We start from the raw sequence: 20,600 nt of genomic DNA on the forward strand, positions 1-20,600 counted from the left end.
CGGCGCTCCCTCAGCACTGCCCCTCCGACAGTGCGGCGCTCCCTCAGCACTGCCCCTCCGACAGTGCGGCGCTCCCTCAGTACTGCAGCGGGGGTGTCAGCCTGGATTACATGCTGAGGGCTGTGGAGTGGGAGTCAGAACCTGTAACGGTGTAACGGTGTGACGCGGTGGGGAAGCGAGAGCACTGCCCACTGAGCCATGGATGAGTTGCAGTCTGGCAGGCTGGTCACGGAAGAGCAGGGGAGGCTTGTGCAGAGAGCTGGAGGGGAGTGATGGGTACAACAGCTGCTTGTAAATGAAGCGGTGGGGAGAGAGCAGATGGACATCGTTTAGCATGTCGGGGGGGTGGGAGGAGGGGAAGGCCGACACGGGCTGTTTGGGTCCAACCCCATTGGCCACTCTCACCCAGAGTATTGTCCAAATCCAAGGATTACCTCATTGGCTCGGATTTGAAGTGCAAGCTGATTGGCTGCTGCAACAGCAGGTTGTGCAAGGCTGCTGATTCGCTCACACACATATAACCCTCTCTCTCTGCAGCTGTGCTTGGGGCTGTGCTGGTTCACATTGTGTCCCCTCCCCTTGGGTTGGTGTGTTTTTGTGCAGCAGAGAAACAGACGCAGGTAAGTTTGGTGTGGTGTGAAGCTGCCTTTATCTTCTGAGGGACTGTGTAATGTTGCTGAGTGGGACAGGCTCCCAGTGGAGCCACTGCAAAGTCTACTGAACTGTAAGATGTGATTTTAATCCTAGCTTTTAAAGCCGTGCCTCTCAGAATTTGCTATTTTGGCTCAATGCAGTGAACACATTCTAAGTGTTTTGTGTGTGTGTGTGTTTTTTTAAAAAAAAGCCATTTAATTAAACTAGTATTTTTTTGGTACATGACTTTTTGAGAGAGGGAGGAAGCTAATGAGACTCTTGTATTGTGAACACACCCATATTTGTTGTAACTGTTCTCTGTTGGAAGGAATTCTTGGACTGTTTGCTTGTATACAGGGTTCTAATCCACTTGTTACCATGGAACTTGAAGGCATCCTGGTGTGGTCTGTGAGCTATGTGTTAATGTGTTGTCCTGTTAGGATTTTTGCATTTAAATGTACATTCTTGCAAATCTCTTTATAGCCTGTAGCTTTTTCTAATCTGTGTGTGTGCGTGTCCCCTGAAGAGCTATTTTATAATTAAGCTAGATTTCATTAGTAAAGCTCAATTCTACAGGGGTTTGGGGAACATTATCTTTTCCCCCATTTCATCTGACTTTTTTTAAATTTTTGCTTTTCAGATGAACTCCTTGCATGAGGGTGGTGAACCAGCCCCCCCCAGTGTAAGGTGTGTCTTGTGGGTATGTTGTTTGCTCTGTAGCCACTGCAGTGACTGCATCCTGTTATGGTTCAATAACAAGCTATTTGACTTTTTCTGTAAACAACTGAATTGATTGACTGACTAATGAATAGTTAAACCTGGAGGTTGCTACTGAAATGGTGTCTGATCTGTGAAATTGGATGTTGAATAATTGGGGAGCAGAGGGGGGGGGGGGGGGTGGTGATGTAATTGGTGAATTTATCATTTTGTAGGTTGATGAGCAGCCTTCAGTGTCTCTGACTGCTGCTGGTTAAGGGGATTAACCCTGCGAACCATCTGTGGCTGAACAGGGGAAGGAGAGTTGGGTGTTTAATGGCAGTAGTTTGCCATTGAACACTTGGATCTATGTTTCTTGGCCTGGGAGAGAGACACTTTTTTTAAAGGGAGGGAGGGTTGGGTCTGGCAAATGTGCGATCGTGCTGAAGCAAATCTCTCCGACGTGAATGTGTGACCCTGAACTCCCCAATCTCTCCGAACCAGTTGTAAACCAGCCAAGACTGTGTCTGCTCTTGAACCAGGGGACCAAGCATGTTAGCTGAGCTGACCCTAGGTGGGGAATGTGAGTGGGGTTACCAACTCCCCAGTTGGGTGCAGTTTCATCACTTGATATTGTGCTGCTGACACCACACGCGCACGCACACGCACACGCACACGCACACGCGCACACACACACACACTTTTTAAATAATTGTTCAAAAGATATTTGATGGGGAAAGGTTGGGCCTAAACTCATTGGTGTTTAGAAGAATGGGAGGTGATCTTGAAACATTTCAGATTCTGAGGGGGCTTCACAGGGTAGATGCAGAGAGGATGTTTCCCCTTGTGGGATAATCTCGAACCAGGGGACATAGTTTCAGAATAAGGGGATGTCCATTTAAGACAGATGAAGAATTTCTTCTGAGGGTTGTAAATCTGTGGCATTCTCTGCCCAGAGAGCTGTGGAGGCTGGGTCATTGAATATATTTTAAGGTGGAGGTAGACAGATTTTTGAACGATAAGGGAGTCCAGGGTTACGGGGAAATGGAAATGGGTCCATGATCAGATCAGCCGTTATCTTGAATGGCAGAGCAGGCTCGAGGGGTTGAATGGCTGACTCCTGCTCCTATTATGTTCTTGGGAGGGAAACTTTTCTTGCCTCTTATTATTCCCCCTGGTGTTGCTCATAGCAGTGTCCAGGAGATTGGACCTCAATTCCTCGAGGACCCCAGGGCAATCCTGGAGGGTTGCTGATCCAAGATCTTCCTCGCACTGCCTGCACGTGTACAAAGAAAGACTTGCATTTATATAGCACCTTTCACGACCACCAGACATCCCAAAGCACTTTACACTTCAAAAATACTTCATTGGCTGTAGTCACTAATTTGGGAAACATGGCAGCCAATTTGCACACAGTAAGCTCCCACAAACAGCAATGTGATAATGACCAGAGAGTCTGTTTTTATGTTGATATGAGTGATAAATATTGGCCCCAGGACACTGGGGAGAACTCCCCTGCTCAACAAAATTGTGCCATTGGATCTTATATAGCCACCTGAGAGCAGATGTTTAACATCTCATCTGAAAGACTGCCCCCTCCGACAGTGCGGCGCTCCCTCAGTACTGCCCTGGAGTGTCAGTCTGATTTTTGTGCTAGAGTCCCTGAAGTATATCCACTCTCTGTTCTGTGTTTAGTAGCAGATGCAAGTGCCCCAGTCAATTGTTTTAATTTTGTAAGCTGATCAGTAAACCTTGCTGCAGATGAAATAGTTTTTTTTTTCCTGTTCAAAGTGTAGGCAGGATGGTTGACGTATTTTTTTTTCCTGGCTCCATTAATTGCATTGCAGCTTCTCCTTTTAAAGTGGTTCTGATGTGAATCTTGGTCCCTCCCCAGGGTGCAATGGTGCTGTGATGGGAGTGGCCTTGTCTCTGTTTGGGGTTAAGGTCTCCAGTATACATGGCATTGATGGGGCCTCTCCCTCAGGAGCACTTCTGCACCAATGAGATGATGGCATGCCCTGTGCCGTGACCCATTTGTGATCATACTATACAGTTAAACGATCCCAGTGCATTTTATTTTTAAATGTTGGAAACTAAGGGTTAGTGATTGGTGCAGCCCTGTTCCAATTAAAATAATTGTTCTATATATATTGGATGCAGGTGAGACTCCCTTGTGGTGTGTAAGCGAATATCATGACATGCAGCATTTCAACAGGGAACAAAATTGTATTTTAATTTTGTTTTCATAGTTCACTTTTTAAAGCTTAATTAATTTGTGGGGGGGGAGGAAGGGGCACTTGATTTAAAAAGTTTAACCAAAATAGTAGAAGCCAGTCACCAATTTAATTACCCAAGTTTAAGGCCTGTGACTTCAATCTGTGCAGCATAGCTTTGGAATCTCCATGGTCAGTGATGTATCCTTTTTTGGAGTTGGGGAAACCCCCAAATCTACAGCTGAGCAGGAAGGCACCTAGGCTGCAGGGCTTTGGTGCTTGGATATGTTCTCCTCCTCCTGAAGTGCTTCAGTGAGAGTTCATGCGATAGATTGGGGGTTCTCGCTCTCTCGCGGCAGAGCGAATCCAGAAGAAGCCGCCATCTTTGCAATAGAACTGGGGGCGTGGGAAGTGAATCCAGGTCTGTTCTTCACACATCATTATCATCGGCAGTCCTTCGGAATCGAGGAAGACTTGCTTCCACTCTTGGCATGAGTCCTTGGGTGGCTGAACAGTCCAATACGAGAACCCGTCCGTCACAGGTGGGACAGACAGTGGTTGAAGGAAAGGGTGGGTGGGGAGCCTGGTTTGCCGCACGCTCTTTCTGCTGCCTGCGCTTGATTTCTGCATGCTCTCGGTGACTTCCTCAACCACTGGATGTCTCAAAGTGCTTTACAGCCAATGAAGTGTTTTTTTTTTGGAGTCTGATCACTTGTAATGTGGGAAACGTGGCAGCCAATTTATGCACAGCAAGCTCACAAACAGCAATGTGATGACTGGATAATCTCTTTTTTAGTGATGATGATGATGATTGAGGGATAAATATTGACCTGGGACACTGGGGAGAACTCCCCTGCTCCTCTTCGAAATAGTGCCCTGAGAGAGCAGACGGAGCCTCGGTTTAATGTCTCATCCGAAAGACTGCCCTCCGACAGTGCGGCACTCCCTCGGTACTGCACTGGGGTGTCAGCCTAGATTTTTCTGAGGCTATTTTCCAATATCAGGCGTGATTGAGATCTGTCGTGGCTAAGCAAATGGTGGAACAGGCTCCATTGGCTGATTGTCCACCAATAAATGCTGGATATTTTAGGTTGAATTGAAGTAGTGACTTTTTTGTTTGGAAATCTGATTAATATTGGTGTTTGGGAACTCTACCAGCTGCGATCCTTTGAGTTGTTGCTGCTTTGTGGATTTTGTTCGGGCAAAAAAAAGTCTAGTAGAGCCTTTAGATTCATTTTCCATTTCACTCCTTCCCCAGCCCCTCAAAAATAAAGGAGACCCAATACAATGGGTCATGTTTTCTGCTAAAAGTTGTATTAACTCTCAATGGTCTGGCAACACTTCATTTAAGGGAAAAAAAAAATCTCCTCCTGGTTTACAAATCCCTCCATAGCCCTTGCCCCTCCCTATTTCTGTAATCTCCCCCATCCCACCTGAGATCTCTGCGCTCCTCTAATTCTGCCCTGTTGAGCATCCCTGATAATCGCTCCACCATCGGTGGCCGTGCCTTCTGTTGCCTGGGCCCCAAGCTCTGGAACCCCCTCCCTAAACCCCTCCCCATCTCCACCTCTTCCTTTCCTCTTTTTTTTTTTTAAAATGCTCCTTAAAACCTACCTCCTGTCACCTGCCCTAATATCTCCTTTTTTGTGGCTCGGTGTCAAACCTTCTCATAATCAAGGGATATGGGGATTGGGCTGGGAAATCAAGTTTGAGGTAGATCAGCCGTGATATCGAATGGCGGAGTAGGCTCGAGGGGTTGAATGGTCGACTCCTGCTCCTAATGTTTGTCCTGTGAAGCGCCTTGGGAAGTTTCACTACGTGAAAGGCGCTATATAAATGTATGTTAAGTGAAGTTTTGTAATGTTGTCTGCAGTCTCTCTTGTGCCCCAAGTAGCTGATGGGAGTGGGGGTCAGCTGTGTCGGGATTCTGGATTTGAGCCCAGCATATGAAGGTGACCACCCGCTCGAATCAAATCACCAGAAAATTGATTGGAACTCTGATCTGACCTTCACCCCCTCCCATCCTGTGCCTAGCGGGAGGCGGCAGTGTGTGGGGAGAGAGGCCCTTTGCATTACTGTTGAAGTGTTGCTTTGATGTATCGGCTGGGGCTGGAGATCTGAGGCTGGGGCTGTGCTGAAATGTCTAAACTTGCTCTGTCCCTTTGATTTTACACCGGCTTCTGGTCTGTGGGGTTGTGCTGCATTGTGTGGTGTCAAATGCAGATGTATCGAGCCACTCATTGATCTAACGGGGAAGGATTCTCGATGAAGCCAGCTCTCCCACTACAGCAGCATTTTGAAGACTAGGTGTCTAAATCTGTTGTGGTGCTGCGTTGGGTGTGTGATGTTTGAGGGGAGGAGAGGAGCTGAATTTTAGATGGAATTTGAGCTTCTGGTCTCTGTTTCGAATATCAATAATGGAGGGTGCAGCAGATGTTGTGAAGGAGACTTTAATCATCTAATCTTTAATGGCCCGGGGGGGGGGGTGGGGTGGTATCTATTTATTTATAATTTGCTCACGCCCACCCCCGCACCAAACCACATCCAAGGGAAAGCACAACGTATATTTGGGCCGCCTCTTCGGCAGCATCTCCCAAACCCGTGACCTCTACCCCCTAGGACAAGGGCAGCAGGTGCATGGGAACACCACCACCTCCACGTTCCCCTCCCAGTCACACACCATCCCGACTGGGAAATATATCGGCCGTTCCTTCATCGTCGCTGGGTCACAATCCTGGAACTCCCTCCCTAACAGCACTGTGGGAGCACCTTCACCACACGGACTGCAGCGGTTCAAGAAGGCGGCTCACCACCACCTTCTCAAGGGGCAATTAGGGGATGGGGAATAAATGCCGGCCTTGCCAGCGACGCCCACATCCCAAAACGAATCTTAAACAAAACGTGTGTTTCAGTTTTTCAAACTTCTTGGGTTGGTTGTTGAAAGAGGACCTGTGTTTGACCTGTGAAACTTTCAATACGTTGCTTTATATCTGAGTAAAGGACTACCTGTCTGGATCAGAGGTGGGAGCTCACTGCACCCACCCTGTGATTGTTTACATTGTAAATGGCCAGGGATGGGTTTGGGTATATTCAGCTATCTATTGACCCTGGAGCAATGGCCTGCTCTGTCTCTGAGCTGATGGATTTAATGAGGTTGCAACAAGAGCTGGAACAACCCGTTCCCATTTGGTAAATCGCCCAGTCTCTCGATGAATGGTTTTTATTAATATTCTGTAGGACGCAACATAATTGCACTTGTCTGAAGTATACTGAATGCAACATCTGAATAATGTGGGCCACCTGATTAATGCCCTGTGCTTCATCTAATAATGGGCCGTGGACCCAGGCTAATTCCCCCGCCCCCGCCTCTGGGGTCTGATGCTGTCAGATATTTGTACTGTGGTTTTAAAGGTTGCCTTTAATTTGATCCCATCAATGAGTGACCCTCTCGGGCCACTTCCAAATTTGGGGGAAGAGGAGGAAGTATTCTAGAATGTTCCTGTTGCTGTCACACAGTCACTGCTCCAAAGCAAACCCCATCGGATCTGAAATCATCAGAGAAAATGTTGGAAACATTCAGCGCGTTAGGCAGCATCTGTGGAGAGGAAACTGAGTTAACGTTTCTGGTCTCTGACCCTTTGTCAGAACTGGAAGAGGTTCAGCAAGTACTGAGCAGAGAGAGAGAACTTGTGTTGCTTGACGTTTCCAGCACTTTGCTGTTTAAAATTTCCAGCGTCTGCAGTATTCTGCTTTTTGTCCCCATGGGATTGGAGCTTGGCAGCAGAAAAACTACACCATTAATGGCCACTTAAATTAGAGATTTTTTTTCCCTCAGTATCAAATGGTTTTCCTCTAAACCCAAACCCAATGGGGAACAGAGACCCGAGGGAAGGGCTCTCTCGGCCTTTTTGGCCCTCTCGCTCTCTAACGTGGAGACTAAGGATCAGAATGACAATTTGTCTGTATGCAGATTCAGACGGGGCTTGGCTTCTCTCTCTCTCTCTCTCTCTCTCTCTCTCCTCCCTTCTGCCCTGCCATCTGTTGGGCCTGTCCACCAGGGTGAGGTGCTGCTCTCTCTCCCAAAGTCAGCACCCTCGCATTGAGGGGCAGGAAATCAGGAGCAGTTCCTTGTCATTCTGCCACCTGTCCAGGAATCTCCCGGGATTGAAGTGCTGATCTCCAGGTCACTGCGGTGAGCAACCCGGGGGTGGGAGGGGAGGGAGCCAGAGGAGAATAAGGGCATTCTAAATTGCTAATTTAAAAAAAAAAAAAATAATAAACTTGCTTACTCATAAAATCATTGAACACTGGGTGGGGGAGAGATTGTTTGACACTGGGTGGGGAGAGGCTGTTTGATGCGGGGTGGGTGATGCTGGGTGGAGAGCTGTTGTGGGGACACTGGATGGGGGAGAGGCTGTTTGACATGGGGTGGGTGATACTAGATGGGGGAGAGATTTTGTGAGGTAGGGGGCACTGGGTTGGGGAGAGGCTGATTGCCAGTGTCTTGCAGTTCAGTCTACAATCATCAGCACTTTAAATTTGTACCAAATGTTAATTTTATATTTCAACGCCTTGGATTAATGTGTGGCCACTGTCCTGCCCTGGAGCAAAGCCAGGAACAGAAGCAAAGGTGATCCCTCCCCTCTTTCCCCTTTCCCCCTTTTTTGTTTCCCCATCGTGTGGATAAATGCTCAAGTTGAGATCCAAAGTGACTGCACATTGATGGTGTTGACTGAGTGGGGAAACAAACAGGTTATTTAAATATAGAAGCCAAGTATTGAGGTGTTGGTGCAGGTAGTATGAGCTAGGAATGCGGAGAGCTGTTGGGGGCAGCGACATAACGAGTTGGTTTGTGGTGACCTGTCTTTTTTTTTTAATGAGTTTAATTAATGATGATCAATGGAGGGGCCCCATAATTCTGAATTTATATTAAACTTTTGTTTGCAGTTTGACCCATTGTAATTTCTGCAGTGAAGGTCCCATGTCTTGAGACTAAAGTTCTCCAAATTGGTATGAATCATCTCAAGTTAGCTGATGTCCCAAGTAATTTAGCCTTTTCAAAAACTGTTATATTCCAGGCCTGTGTTCTGTTTCATTAAAAATCAGTTGCAGTCTGTTCCATATGCATAGAAACATTACTGCTGCAGAGCCTGAAGACTAATTACACTTCAAAACACAAGTAGTGACAGATACCAGAAAACAGCTCTGCATGGGAGTCATGAACTGTCCACTCTCTGCTTGCCTCAATTAAGAGAATCGCCTTTCTCTCTTCCAGCAGTGTTTGCCTGATGTTCATCGCTCCGTCATTGGCCTGTGTCCTGACCTCTGAAATTCTCTCCCTAAATCTCTCTGGTGCATTCTTCTCCTTTTGAAACATAGAAAATAGGTGCAGGAGTAGGCCATTCAGCCCTTCGAGTCTGCACCACCATTCAATATGATCATGGCTGATCATGCAACTTCAGTACCCTGTTCCTGCATTCTCTCCATACCCCTTGATCCCTTTAGCCGTAAGGGCCACATCTAACTCCCTTTTGAATATATCGAACAACCTGGCCTCAATAACTCTCTGTGGTAGATAATTCCACAGGTTCACAATTCTCTGAGTGAAGAAATTTCTCCTCATCTCGGTCCTAAATGGCTTACCCCTTATCCTTGGATTTTGACCCCTAGTTCTGGACTTCCCCCAACATCGGGAACATTCTTCCTGCATCTAACCTGTCCAATCCTGCCAGAATTTTATGTTTGAGATCCCCTCATTTTTCTAAATTTGTGAATATAAGCCTAGTCAATCCAGTCTCCTCGTATGTCAGTCCTGCCATCCGGGAATCAGTCTGGCGAACCTTCACTGCACTCTCTCAATAGCAAGAATGTTCTTCCTCAGATTAGGAGACCAAAACTGTACACAATATTCCAGGTGTGGCCTCACCAAGGCCCTGTACAACTGCAGTAAGACCTCCCTTCTCCTATACTCCAATCCTCTCGCTATGAAGGCCAACATGCTATTTGCTGCCTTCACTGCCTGCTGTACCTGCATGCCAACTTTCAATGACTGTACCATGACACCCAGGTCTTGTTGCACCTCCCCTTGTCCTAATCTGTCACCGTTCAGATAATCTGCCTTTGTGTTTTTGCCCCCAAAGTGGATAACCTCACATTTATCCACATTATGCTGCATCTGCCATGCATTTGCCCACTCACCTAACCTGTCCAAGTCACCCTGCAGCCTTTTAGTGTCCTCCTCACAGCTCGCACAGTCACCCAGCTTAGTGTCACCTGCAAACTTGAAGATGTTGCATTCAATTCCTTCGTCTAAATCATTAATGTATATTGTAAATAGCTGGGGTCCCAGCACTGAACCTTGTGGCACCCCACTAGTCACTGCCTGCCATTCTGAAAAAGACCCATTTATCCTGACACTCTGCTTCCTGTCTGCCAACCAGTTCTCTACCCACATCAAAACATTACCCCCAATACCATGTGCTTTAATTTTGCACACCAATCTCTTGTGTGGGACCTTGTCAAAAGCCTTTTGAAAGTCCAAATACACCACATCCATTGGTTCTCCCTTGTCCATTCAACTAGTTACATCCTCAAATTCTAGAAGATTTGTCAAGCATGATTTCCCTTTCATAAATCCATGCTGACTTGGACTGATCCTGTCACTGCTTTCCAAATGCGTTGCTATTACATCTTTAATTGATTACAACATTTTCCCCACTACCAATATCAGGCTAACTGGTCTATAATTACCTGTTTTCTCTTTTTTTTAAATGTGACACTACATTAGCTACCCTCCAATCCATAGGAACTGATCCTCTTTGACTAAGCTTTTGATCACCTGTCCTAATATCCTGTCAGATCGTGTCTGAATTTATATACAGTGCCTTGGGACATCTTGCTGTGCTAATTTGAGAACTCTTGTCTCAAGACATGGGACCACTTCGCTGCAGAAATTGCATTGGGGTCAAACTGCCTATATAAATTCATGCACGTGCGTGTGCACACAAGCTCTTGACTTGGTGATAAATGTACATTGCATGCAATAGATTAAATGTGTTCTAATTGCCAACTGTTAACTGGCCACAATTCCAATAATGGTACAGCCTTGGTGAGCATGCCTTTTGAAAACACTCTTGCCAGGCAATCTTAGTGATGAATATTTAAAATGTCTTGGGACTGAAATCGATCTACTCTGTATTGCATTGCATGGAATTTTACAGTACACACAAACTGCTCCCTTGCGGTGTTTAAACTCCACACGAGCCTCCTCCCGCCCTCTCCACCTCGCCGCACTTTCAGCCATGGCTCAGTGGGCGGCTCTCCCCTGAGTTAGAAGGTTGTGGGATCAAGTCCCAGTCCAGGGACTTGAGACAGAAATCTAGGCTGAGGGAGTGCTGCACTGTCTTGAGGGGCAGTGCCTCAAATGAGACGTTAAACTGAGGTTCCTATCTGCTCGCTCGGGTGGATGTAAAAATTCTAAGAGCAGGGGCGTTCTCCCCAGTGAACATGTCAATATTTATCCCTCCATTATCATCATCTGGTCATTATCACATTGTGTGTGGGAGCTTGCTATGCACAAAGTGGCTGCTGCCTTTCCCACATTAGAACAGTGACTACAGTTCAAAAAGTACTTCATTGGCTGTAAAGTGCTTTGGGGCGTCCAGTGACCATGAAAGGCGCTATATAAATGCCCAATCACCACATCCTTCTATCCCTTCTCCCTCGTGTGTTTATCCAGCCTCACCTTAAATACATCGATACTATTCGCCTCAACCCCTCCGTGGCAGCAAGTTCCACATTCTCACCTCTCTGGGTAAAGAAGTTTCTCCTGAATTCTTTGGCAGTTATCTTTTATTGACTACTCGAGCTGTTCAGCCTTTTCTGATATGTACACCCTCACATTTCTGGTGGTATCCTTGTAAATCTTCTCTGCACCCTCCAGTGCCTCTATCCTTTTTTTTTTAATAACCTGGGCAACAGAATTACAGGCCGTGCTGTGGCCTAACGCTGTAGTTAGAGCACGTCCAGAGCATGGAGTTGAATTCTGTGCACTGCGCCTTGGGAAGGATATATCGACCTCGGAGGAATGATACCCGGGGCACTAGGGGTTAAATAACGTGGACTGGAGGACTGAGCTTGTCTTCCATCACGTGTAGAAGATTAAAGGATGATCTAATTGAGATGTTTCGGATCATTAAAGGATTTTAATCGGGCAGACCGAAACTGGGAGTCAAGAACAAGGGGGTGTAACCTTGCACTTGGAGCCAGACCCGTTCAGGGGTGATGTCAGGGAGCACAAAAAGGAGTGGTGGGAATCTGGAATTCTCTCCCTCACCACCCCCCCCACCCAAAAAGATCAGCCATGATATCAAATGACTGAACAGGCTCGAGGGGCTGAATGGCTTCTTCCTGAAGTCAGCAGGATTTTGTGTTTTTCAAGTTTATAAAAACACGAGATCTTGCCCGAGGATAATGTGATGGACAGGCGTGATAACCCAATTGTTTTCTGCCTCAATACATTCCTCCGACCATAAAGTATCCCCATGGTATTTTTGAAGATGGAGTTTAACGTTCTGCCCACAAATGATTGCCACAAATGTTGTGCATCGGTTGGTTTGTGGGACATTGTGTGCAAAGCGGCTCGGCACTCTTTACCTACATAAGCCACTGCAATTCACTGACGCACTTTGGGATGCTGTGAGGCCAGATCGGGAGCTTGTATGAAAGCCAGTCTCTCGAGATGCACTTGCATGTTATCTCAGACTGCGCAATGTTTTTTTTGGTATTTCTAACTGCTAAGGGGTGCAGTTGAAAGCTGTATAATGCCGGAATTAGCACACCACCTCTGCATTCTGCTCAGTCGCTCTGTGCGTGACCCCGTTTTGCTGGCGGCTTTGTGTCTCCGATGGGCTTGTACAGATTGGGATAAATGAGCTGTGATCTGGGCCACAGCCACCTGGCACCCTGCCCAGGGGGGGGGGATCAGCTTTGGCTTTATAGCTCGCCATGGCGATAGCACCTTGTACAATCTCCCTTCGCCAGCATGGGGGCTCCTGCACAATTCTACTCCCAACTAACAACCCCATTCACCCTCAACACACTGCCCCTCTAACATGTTCCACACGTGAGGCTCCTGAGAGACACTTCATTCATGGATGTGTTTTTTTTTGCAAAGGGATTTATTTTGTGTTTTCCACCTTTCTCCCCAGTGTCAGCTGTGGCTCAGTGGGTAGCACCTTCTCGCGTCAGAAGGTTGTGGGTTCAAGTCCCACTCCAGGGACTCGAGCAGGAAAAAATCTAGGCTGACTCCGTGCAGTACTGAGGGAGCGCCGCACTGTCGGAGGGGGTGGTGCTGAGGGAGTACTGCCCCTCTGACGGGGCGGCGCTCCCTCAGCACTGCCCCGTCAAGTGAGACATTAAACAGAGGTCCGTCTGTGCTCTCGGGTGGATGTGAAGGATCCCATGGCTCTTTTTTTTTTTAAAAAGAGCAGGGGAGTTCTCCCCAGTGTCCTGGGCCAATATTTATCCCTCAATCATCACTAAAACAGATGATCTGATCATGATCACATTGCTATGTGTGGGAGCTTGCTGTGCATAAATTGGCTGTGGAGTTTCCCCACATTACAACAGTGAGTACACTCAAAGTACTTTGGCTGTAAAGCGCTTTGGGACGTCTGGTGGTCATGAAAGGTGCTATAGTGCTTTATTAGTTTGCAGGTGCCGCAGGTAATCAGGAAGGCGAATGGGATGTTGGCCTTCATTGCGAGAGGGATGGAGTACAAAAGCAGGGAGGTCCTGCTGCAACTGTACAGGGTATTGGTGAGGCCACACCTGGAGTACTGCATACAGTTTGGGTCACCTTACTGAAGGAAGGATATACTAGCTTTGGAGGGGGTACAGAGATGATTCACTCGGCTGATTCCGGAGATGAGGGGGTTACCTTATGATGATAGATTGAGTAGACTGGGTCTTTACTCGTTGGAGTTCAGAAGGATGAGGGGTGATCTTATAGAAACATTTAAAAGAATGAAAGGGATAGACAAGATAGAGGCAGAGAGGTTGTTTCCACTGGTCGGGGAGACTAGAACTAGGGGGCACAGCCTCAAAATACGGGGGCGCCAATTTAAAACCGAGTTGAGAAGGAATTTCTTCTCCCAGAGGGTTGTGAATCTGTGGAATTCTCTGTCCAAGGAAGCAGTTGAGGCTAGCTCATTGAATGTATTCAAATCATAGATAGATAGATTTTTAACCAATAAGGGAATTAAGGGTTACGGGGAGCGGGCGGGTAAGTGGAGCTGAGTCCACGGCCGGATCAGTCATGATCTTGTTGAATGGCGGAGCAGGCTCGAGGGGCTAGATGGCCTACTCCTGTTCCTAATTCTTATGTTATGTTCTTAAACAACGGCTACAACAAAAGTGGTGCCTTTCAGCACGAGTAGTTGTGTGTGTGTGTGTCTGTGTTTATTGCATGGGCCAGGAGCTAGCCTGGATGTTGGTGGCAATGATGGTGTGTTGGTGTTTTGCGAGATGCTCTGTGTTTATGAAGTTAATGTGGTCTCACTGCAGCAGTTATAATGTCACTGGGACGTTGCAGACACGATGGTTGGTGTACAAAATATCTTGCACCCTTCGCAAAAGTATCACAAAAGCCAGTCATACCGCTGGGACTGTCCCCTCCAAGCACATGCTGTCTGGGCAGCCCTGAGCGGTGTAATGATGGGTTGGATTGCTGGTGATTACAGGTCTGTCGCTGGGGGAGTCTTTGCCTTAGTTGCACACTAAAGCGGATAGTTTGTGTGCAATTTGAAGCAACACAGACTGGGCTTCAGTGCATTCTCGCCAGTCCAGCCCTGCTTCAGTTGCAGTAATTGATTCCTAATAGCAGGAGCTGAACTCTGGGGTAATGTCGCTCCAATATTTAGTATTTCCGTGCACGTAAATCCTGCAAATCCCCTGGGAGGACAGGAGCACCGACATGTGTCCTCGTCCAGGCCATGTAGTACGCGTGCCAGATAAGAGACTGCCAAAGCAAGTGCTTTATGCGGAGCGCCTTCACGGTAAATGAGCCCAAAGTGGGCAGCGGAAGCATTACAAGGACCCCCTCAAAGCCTCCCTGGTAAAGTGCGACATCACCCCTGACCCGTGGGAGTCCCTGGCCGAAGACCGCCCGCCCGAGGTGGAGACAGTGCATCCGGGAGGACGTTGAGCTCTTCGAGTCTCAACGCGGAGAGCGTGAAGAGGTCAAGCGCAGGCAGCGGAAGGAGCGTGCGGCAAACCAGTCCCCACCCTCCCCTTCCCTCGACGAATGTCTGTCTCCCACCTGTGACAGAGACTGTAATTCCTGTATCGGGCTGTTCAGCCACCTGAGAACTCCCTCTGGGGGTAGAAGCAAGTCTTCCTCGGCCCTGAGGGTCACGTAACAGGTGATTTTAAATCAACCGTCTGCTGACCAAGAAGATCAGGGATGACCAGTGAGTGGAAACAGTGGGGGGTGGGTGTTCCTGTGTCTGCTGGGGAGGAGTGGGGGTTCCTGTGTCACTGCATCAGAATCTGAAAACCCCTTTCCTCACCCCCCTCGTTCAGTCCTTGATCCTGGGTCTGTGGGCTCGAGTGATCGGGCTGCGAGTACTTGGCTTCAGGCATCTGCTATTTTGTCTGTGTGCTCTTGCACCTGTAACTTTGCCGGGCCTGAGAACTCTTCCCCGAGCCAGTCTTTAGCTCTCCTCCCCCTTGATCCATCAGATCCAAGGGTTTGTTAGCTTCAAACACTGTTTTATCTGCAACTGAAGTGCAGTGTGGATTTGGTGTGTGTGTGTATGGAAGATAAATACTTGGCTTTAACCTGGATTGGCTTTGACGCACATTCCATCTCTGTCCTTCTAGCAATCCTTCAGTGTGTACGTTTAGAAAATAAAATACCTGTTCAAATTTCTAGGTTGTTTGAGGCACCACCCAGGGCAGCTATTTTGTATGTGGGTTTTATAATGTATTTGCTTCGTGGGTCCTTTGCTTAAGAATTCACAGCAACACATTGCTATTAAGAACCAGTTGGTTTATTAGCAAAAGGTTTAACAATCGCACGACACATTACCAGTTCATCCACCAGGCTCTCAACCACCTGCCTCATCGTGGATCCCCTGAACCCAACTGGCCGGGGTTTTATTGAGTCTTGTGAACATCACATGACGAGCTAAGCCACTCTCGACTCAACAGCTCCAACTATTTTTAGTTGTGCACTTTAATCAACTACCCCCTGATTAAAGGAGGAGGGGCACAATTTTTCGAGGGCACCAACACAAATTATACAAGTGTCCCCTGGCTAAAAGGGGGGGGGGGGGGGCACTAAAGCTGACCAACATAGTGTCTAAAGTTTAATTTGTCTAAGATCACATTTAAATTTGGTTGCCGGCGGTGATGATGCACTCCAGTCCCTCTGGCGCCCACCTCTTGCAGAAGGCCGCGAGTGTACCGGTGGACACTGTGCTCAACAGCTCTACAAACCTGTGAGCATGCGCAAAGGGTGCATACTGTTAAGATCAGAATAACTCCACGAGGCTGTGTTGTAAGCTCAAACCATTGTGACCTTGGTCTCTTTTTAATATAACTCCAGTGAGGCAGCAGCGTGCTGGCCTGCCTTTTATACCTGCTTGCCCCAGGGTGCACAGGTGACCCATAGGTCTCTCAGGTGTGCCCTCTAGTGGCAAGTCTTACACAGGTGAGGTTCACATACATAATGTGCACATTACTGGTTTTTGGGGCAGTGTCTCCTTCACAGCCACTGACAAGTTTACATAATGTGCATCAACAGGCCATTTGTCTCAACTGGTCCATGCTGCTGCTGTTCTCCATGATCTTCCTCTCACACCTTGGCATTTGACTCTCCATCCAACAGTTCTTTGGGAACTAGGGTTGTATTCACTGGAGTTCAGAAAATGCAGGAAGAATGTTCCCAATGTTGGGGAAGTCCAGAACCAGGGGTCACAGTCTAAGGATAAGGGGTAAGCCATTTAGGACCGAGATGAGGAATTTCTTCACCCAGAGAGTGGTGAACCTGTGGAATTCTCTACCACAGAAAGTTGTTGAGGCCAATTCACTAAATATATTCAAAAAGGAGTTAGATGAAGTCCTTACTACTAGGGGGATCAAGGGGTATGGCGAACTGAAGTTGCATGTTCAGCCATGAACTCATTGAATGGCGGTGCAGGCTAGAAGGGCTGAATGGCCGCCTCCTGCACCTATTTTCTATGTTTCTATGTTTCTGTTTGTTTCAATGAATCTAGTCTCCAACTTTGACACACACACACACACACACAGCTGGTCAGTCTAGTAATCCCATACAAATTGCTAAAGCCCAGGGAAGCAGTAAATGGCTTTTTTTGAATCTGAAATGTATCATTCTTTCAAAAAAAGGTCATTTTTGTTTTTCAAGAACTGCAATAAAGTCTATTCCAAGCCTACCCATCTCCAACTCTAAGTTGGACGATGTGTTAGCAAATCAATCCTAGAAGGCTGGCCTGGGAAGAAGAGATCGGCAGTACTGCATTGAGTGGCTAAAGTAAATGTTGGTCCCTTTTTTTAGACGACGAGACTGGGGAATTATAATGGGGAACATGGAGATGACAGAAACTCTGAACAAATATTTGTTAGTGTCCTCTACCATAAAGACTAATATTCTGACAGTGGATAGTCGAGGGGTTATAAGGGGGGAGGAACTTAACACAATCACCTAAGGAGGTGGTACTCAGTAAGATAATCGGACTAAAGGCAGATAAATCCCCTGGACCTGATAGCTTGCATCCTAGGGTCTTTGAGAGAAGTAGCGGCAGGGATTGTGGATGCATTGATTGTAATTTATCAAAGTTCCCTGGATTCTGGGGAGGTCCCAGCAGATTGGGAAAACTGCAAATGTAAAAAAAGGAGGCAGACAAAAAGCAGGAAACTATAGACCAGTTAGCCTAACATCTGTGGTTGGGAAAATGTTGGAGTCCATTATTAAAGCAGTAGCAGGACATTTGGAAAAGTAAAATTTGTGTCAGGCAGAGTCAGTATGGATTTATGAAGGGGAAGTCACGTTTGACAAATTTGCTGGAGTTCTTTGAGGCTGTAACAAACAGGGTGGATAAAGGGGAACCAGTGGATGTGGTGTATTTGGACTTCCAGAAGGCATGTGACAAGGTGCCACATAAAAGGTTATGCACAAGATCAAAATTCACGGGGTTGGGGGTAATATATTAGCATGGATAGAGGATTGGCTAACTAACAGAACAGAGTCGGGATAAATGGTTTATTCTCTGGTTGGTAACCAGTGAGATGCCGCAGGGATCAGTGCTGGGACCCCAACTATTTACAATCTATATTAATGACTTGGAAGAAGGGACCGAATGTAAAGTAGCCAAGTTTGCTGACGATACAAAGATGGGAGGAAAAGCAATGTGAGGAGGACACACAATCTGCAAAAGGACAGGCTGGCTAAGTGGGCAAAAGTTTGGCAGATGGAGTATAATGTTGGAAAAAGTGAGGTCCTGTATTTCGGCAGAAAAAAATCAAAGAGCAAGTTATTATTTAAATGGAGCAAGATTGCGAAGAACAGCAGGACCTGGGGGTACTTGTGCATGAAACACAAAGAGATTGTTACTCATAATAAATAGTCAGACTGAGTACTGTGTAATGAGCAAGTGTGACCTTGGCTCCTTTAGGTTCCAGAGTGGCCTGCTTATACCTCCCAAGGGATACTGGGATCCCCTTGGGACTCCAACAGGTAGACCTTCTGGTGGACAGATGTGATGCAGGTTACAAGGGGTTAAATACATGTGTGCAGGTACAGCAAGTGATCAGGAAGGCCAATCGTATCTTGGTCTTTATTGCAAAGGGGATGGAGTATAAAAGCAGGGAAGTCTTGCTACAGATATATAAGGTATTGGTGAAGCCACACCTGGAGTACTGCGTGCAGTTTTGGTTTCCATATTTAAAAAAGGATATACTTGCTTTGGAGGCAGTTCAGAGAAGGTTCACTCAGTTGATTCTGGGGATGTGGGTTAATTGATGAGGAAAGGTTGAGTAGATTGGGCCTATACTCATTGGCATGCAGAAGAATGAGGGGTGATCTTATCAAAATGTAGAAGATTGAGGGGGTTTGACAAGGTGGATGCAGAGAGGATTTTTCCACTGACGGGGGGAGGAGAGAGACTAGAATTAGCGGGCATGTCCTTCGAATAAGGGGCTGCCCATTTAAAACAGATGAGAAATTTTTGAGTTGTAAATCTGTGGAATTCGCTGCCTCAGCTGTGGAAGCTGGGACGTTGAATAAATTTAAGACAGAAAAAGACAGTTTCTTAAACGAGAAGGGGTTATGTGGAGCAGAGTCCATGATCGGATCAGCCATGTACTAAATGGTGGAGCAGGCTTGAGTGGCCAAATGGCCTCCTACTGCTCTTATTATGTTATGAATGAGCTGCAATTTCCTCCAACTGAATATTGGGAGGACCCAAACTCCTGTCCCTGTCAAAACTCCGTTCCTCGGTCACCGAGACTGAGCCAGACTGTTCCCAACCTTGGCATCCTATTGGACCCTGAGATGAGCTTCCGACCCTATAATTTCCCCCATCACCAGGACCGCCTATTGCTACCTCCATGATCTCGCCCCTCTCTGCCCCGACCTCAACTCGACCACCGCTGAAACCCTCATCCCTGCCTTTGTTCCCTCCCAGACTCTAATATTCCGGCCTACCATCATCCAACCTCTAAACTTGAGCTCCTCCCAAAACTCTGCTGCCCGTATACTGTATCCTAACTCTCTCTCCAGGTTCCAGTCGCCCATTGACCAGTACAGGAATAATGGCTATTGCGCACGGACGCAGTGCACATTACCCCGCTTTGTGTAATGGTCTAAGCATTGTGACTGGTAGGTGTTACAAGCTAGACTTTCTCCCCACTCCCTCTTCCAACTTGGTGTCTGGAGGCAGCACCTTGAGCTGTAGAGGGAGGTGTTCATTGCAACTTGGTTATGAATGAAGACGGTTTGCATAGGAAGTATATTTGCATCTTGCTGCAGAAGGTGGTGCTAAATATAGCTAGCGACAATACAATAAGCACATCAATGTAATTTGCACTTCAGCCAAATATCTTTGTTATTTCTCTAGACCTGGCGTGTGGGGTAAGGAATAGAATGTGAATCTTGCTTCTGATTTGAAAGCTTTTTTTTTTATCTCCTGACTGTTTCTACTGTTGCAGGAAAAGATAAATCTCATCCTTGCCCAGCAGCCAGTGGGGCTACAATCTTGTGTCGTTGTTATTTAGTGTGGGCTGCTTACTGAGGGGGAACTGCAGATGTAAAGCTACCAATGAATGGCCTTGCACTAGATTGGTGTGCACAATATTAGGTGGGCTTTGTCCATTTAGCAAAGTGACCGTGAATTTGGGCCTGATTTAGGGCCGAGCAGGAGTGCAATGTCTCCATGGTTGCAATCACTCCCAGCGTGTATCTGCAGCCTCCCTTCCCTCCCTGGCCAGTCAGTCTCCTCCTGACTCCTGGTTCTTGTGTATTTCCTCAGTCTTCCACCCACCACAGCCCTGTGGAGGCTGAGTCCGAATATATTCAAAGGCCGAGAGATTGTTTGGAGTCTAGGGGGATCGAGGGATATGTGGAAAGTGGAGTTGAGGTAGATCAGCCATGATCTCGAATGGCCGAGCAGGCTCGAGGGGCTGTGTAGCCTTCCCCTGCTCCTAATTATGTTTTCTCAAGTTTTAGAAGAATTCTCACCTGATACTTGTTGGCAGTCCCTCCTTGGGCCACTTCAGTTATATTTTTCCTCTTTTCCACAAACCTTTTTTCTGTCTGAACTTTTTTTGACCCAAGTTCTTGGTCATCTCCCCTAACTCCTGCACCATGGCTTAATGTGCTCAATTTTTTGTCTTCTCTTTCCCTCCGTGTAAACGTTCGAGGGTCCTCCATACACATGCAAGCTATTGTAGAGTGCTGATCTCCAGACCAGCTTTTGTTGAGACTACAGGGGATTGTGAGCAAGGCAGCTGTTGTATCTGCAGCAAATGGCAGACCCA

General features: G+C 47.1%; 1 protein-coding gene across 1 annotated transcript in view; it reads left to right on the plus strand.

The window, feature by feature from the left end:
• Positions 1-664: 664 nt before the first annotated feature.
• LOC139237796 (BTB/POZ domain-containing protein 8-like) overlaps positions 665-20,600 on the plus strand; it is a 45,643-nt gene continuing 25,707 nt past the window's right edge. The window contains exon 1 of the mRNA XM_070867009.1: positions 665-724. The gene's annotated coding sequence lies outside the window, so the exon portion shown is untranslated. The remainder of the gene's footprint in view (positions 725-20,600) is intronic.

Source organism: Pristiophorus japonicus, chromosome 24, assembly GCF_044704955.1.
Source record: "Pristiophorus japonicus isolate sPriJap1 chromosome 24, sPriJap1.hap1, whole genome shotgun sequence".
Lineage (NCBI taxonomy): Eukaryota > Metazoa > Chordata > Chondrichthyes > Pristiophoridae > Pristiophorus > Pristiophorus japonicus.